The sequence below is a fragment of the Dendropsophus ebraccatus genome, chromosome 1, assembly GCF_027789765.1.
Source record: "Dendropsophus ebraccatus isolate aDenEbr1 chromosome 1, aDenEbr1.pat, whole genome shotgun sequence".
In the NCBI taxonomy this organism is placed as follows: domain Eukaryota; kingdom Metazoa; phylum Chordata; class Amphibia; order Anura; family Hylidae; genus Dendropsophus; species Dendropsophus ebraccatus.
In genome coordinates this window covers 157332010-157334793 of record NC_091454.1, presented here as the reverse complement: position 1 = coordinate 157334793, position 2784 = coordinate 157332010, and the positions used below count along the sequence as shown (strand labels likewise).

At 38.0% G+C, this 2784-nt stretch overlaps 1 non-coding gene across 1 annotated transcript; it reads left to right on the top strand.

The window, feature by feature from the left end:
- Nucleotides 1-413: 413 nt before the first annotated feature.
- TRNAR-UCG (transfer RNA arginine (anticodon UCG)) lies at nt 414-486 on the top strand. The gene has a single exon. It is a non-coding gene; the product is annotated as a tRNA-Arg (tRNA).
- Nucleotides 487-2784: the final 2298 nt, after the last annotated feature.

Genomic DNA, 2784 nt, shown 5'->3' with positions numbered 1-2784 from the left:
AGTAAATGAGTAATAATAGTAAAATTGGAAATAATCTGAATAAAAGTTGGAAAACAAGCATCAGGAGACAGCTAACAAAATAAATTATCAAAATGAATGATGAACTAATAATACATAGTTTTATTAATAGACCGCATAGCTTGTAAAGCTTTATTTTCCAGAGGGACCTCCTCTGATGAAGCAGCGAAAAAATTGATATTCTTTGGCACAGAAACAAGTTTCCTCCAATTTGACATTTTTCAAGGCACCGCTGTCCTGATAAATCTAAGGTTTATTCAAATGAACAGATTATGGCTCCATATAAGACATCCGATGCCATGTTAATGTGGTACAAATATCTTCATAATACAGTATTGTAGGGTGGTAGTGCTTACGTGCAGAGCCATGAAGAAAACCATTTGCCTCTATACAGTGACCGTGTGGCCTAATGGATAAGGCGTCTGACTTCGGATCAGAAGATTGAGGGTTCGAGTCCCTTCATGGTTGAATCTTTTCTTATTCTAATTATGTACAATGGCTGGACCATGGACAAATAAAGCACTTATGCCTGGTGTCTATGAAAATTAGTCTGTAAGCTCCAACGAGCAGGTCTCGTCTATACTCTGTATTTTGTATTTTTTGTTATTTTTATTAACTATGTAATTATTCATTCCAATTTTAAACTGCGTATTATGTACCTCTGTACTGTATGCATAGAAAAAAAAGCGCTGCGGAATCTGTTGGCGCTATACAAATAAATTTATTATTATTTATTATTATTATTATACAGGCTCCATGTACAAGGCCCTAGATTTTACAGTTACAGTCATTAAAGTGAAACTCTGGGTAAACTTTCATAATTAGTACAATGAGCCCAGCAGGGTTCTGTAACACCAAGTGCATTCCTTCTTTTATTTTGGCCATTCAAATACTTTAAAGGGAAACTATCAGCAGGTTCATGCAAACAAACCTATTGATATCCCCCTGCAGCTCCATACCTGGTGATCACGCTGTGCTTCTTGTCTGTTGTTGGTCCTGCCATTTTTGTTACGTTCGATTAAGATTAAATATGCAAACTTGCTTGTTAAGAGCACTGCAGACCTCCTTCTACGGCTTTCTATGTCTGTGTCCAACTATCATTTGCAGGTCATGGGGTCAATGAAGTAAGTGGTGTGTAGAAGACAGTATAGTTTATGGCCTCTCCATAAAATCTGCCGCCCCTACAAATGACTACAAAGCTGCCGCCCTAAACAATAGACTCATCTCACCTCATGGCAGAAGCTGCTCTGGCCGTATGCATTCATATTTGGTATCAAATGGTTGCTTGGGATATGCCCAGATCATTGATGGTCATGTCATATTTATAGAAGGTCCCTATCCTCTAAACTGATTGTTGGTGTGGGATTTTTACACCACAAGGTAAATCCATAAAAAAAAAAAAAGTGCCCCTCATTACCATGTAACCAGCCTCCTCTCAATGACATCACCTCAAGAATTTTGGAGGGAATATTTGTGCTTTAAATCCCTGCACAGAGATCAGTGTCAGTATTTCGGGGATGAACATCACGCTTGGAGGGGCTGCCCATGTTTCTCTAATGTACTCCACAGCCAGGATACTACTTCTGTTCATCATTAAGATAGTATTCTATTTATCCCTTTTCTTTTGTAACTCTTTGCATTGTTTGTTTAATGCATGGTCAGTTATTTATTTTAATCGGTGGCCACAGCTTGCTATACCACTACACCTGATTAACATAGGTGTCTGATTGCTAGGCCCCCAACAAGTGGCGTAGCTACCAAAGAGGCAGGGAAGGCAGTTGCTATGGGGCCCCTGGGGGAGGGGGCCCGATGCACAGGGAACATAAGAGCCTCCTGTGTTCTTTTGCTTAACCCCTTATGTATTGCAGTGTGTAAGTGACCCAGTGTTCTCTTATATGCTGCAACACAAAAAAGGGTTAATAAGCTAAAGACAATTAGCTCTTTGCCTCACTGCTCTGATAACCCCTGACCTCTGCAGGAGCTCAGAGAACAGAGGTCAGAGGTTATCAGTGCAGGAGTAGTGAAGGAGAGAGCTAATTGTCTTTAGCTTATTAACCCTTTTTTGTGTTGCAGCATGTAAGAGAACACTGGGTCACTTACACACTGCAGTACATGAGGGGTTAAAAAAAAGGTAGCAAAATCTATACATATATCTATATCTATTATACATTGTATAGTGTGTAGGGGAGGGGGGTCCCCATACAGTTTTTTTTGCTATGGGGCCCCATGAATCCTAGCTACGCCCCTGCCCCCAACAATTGTGTCTTCATAACACAACCACTTTAGGATATAGACATTCTTATGGTCTTTACTTGACTTTTTTTATATAAAAAACTTTGAGAATCAATAAAATAATTTACAGGCAATCTTTTTAAATCATTATATCTTGTTTTCCTTGACATGAGGGTATTTCACTCTTGTTTATGAGTTTGTTCTTCTGGTCCAGCGGACAACTTCCCATTCTGTGCACTTGATTGGTCCATGTGGACAGTACTTTGATTGAAAAGAATTGAAATGTAAAACAGACGCCTCTCCAGAAATCTTTATATGTATGTATATATATATATATATATATATATATATATATATATATATATATATATATATATATATATAAATTTCTAATTTTTCAGACAGAACTATTCCCCTATAGAACTGGTGATTTTTATGACAATCTGTCACTTTTTATCTCCCACAGGTGAACCTGTATTTCAAAAAGTGACTCTTAAATTGAAGTTTCTTGGGCAAACTGCAAGTGAATAGGTT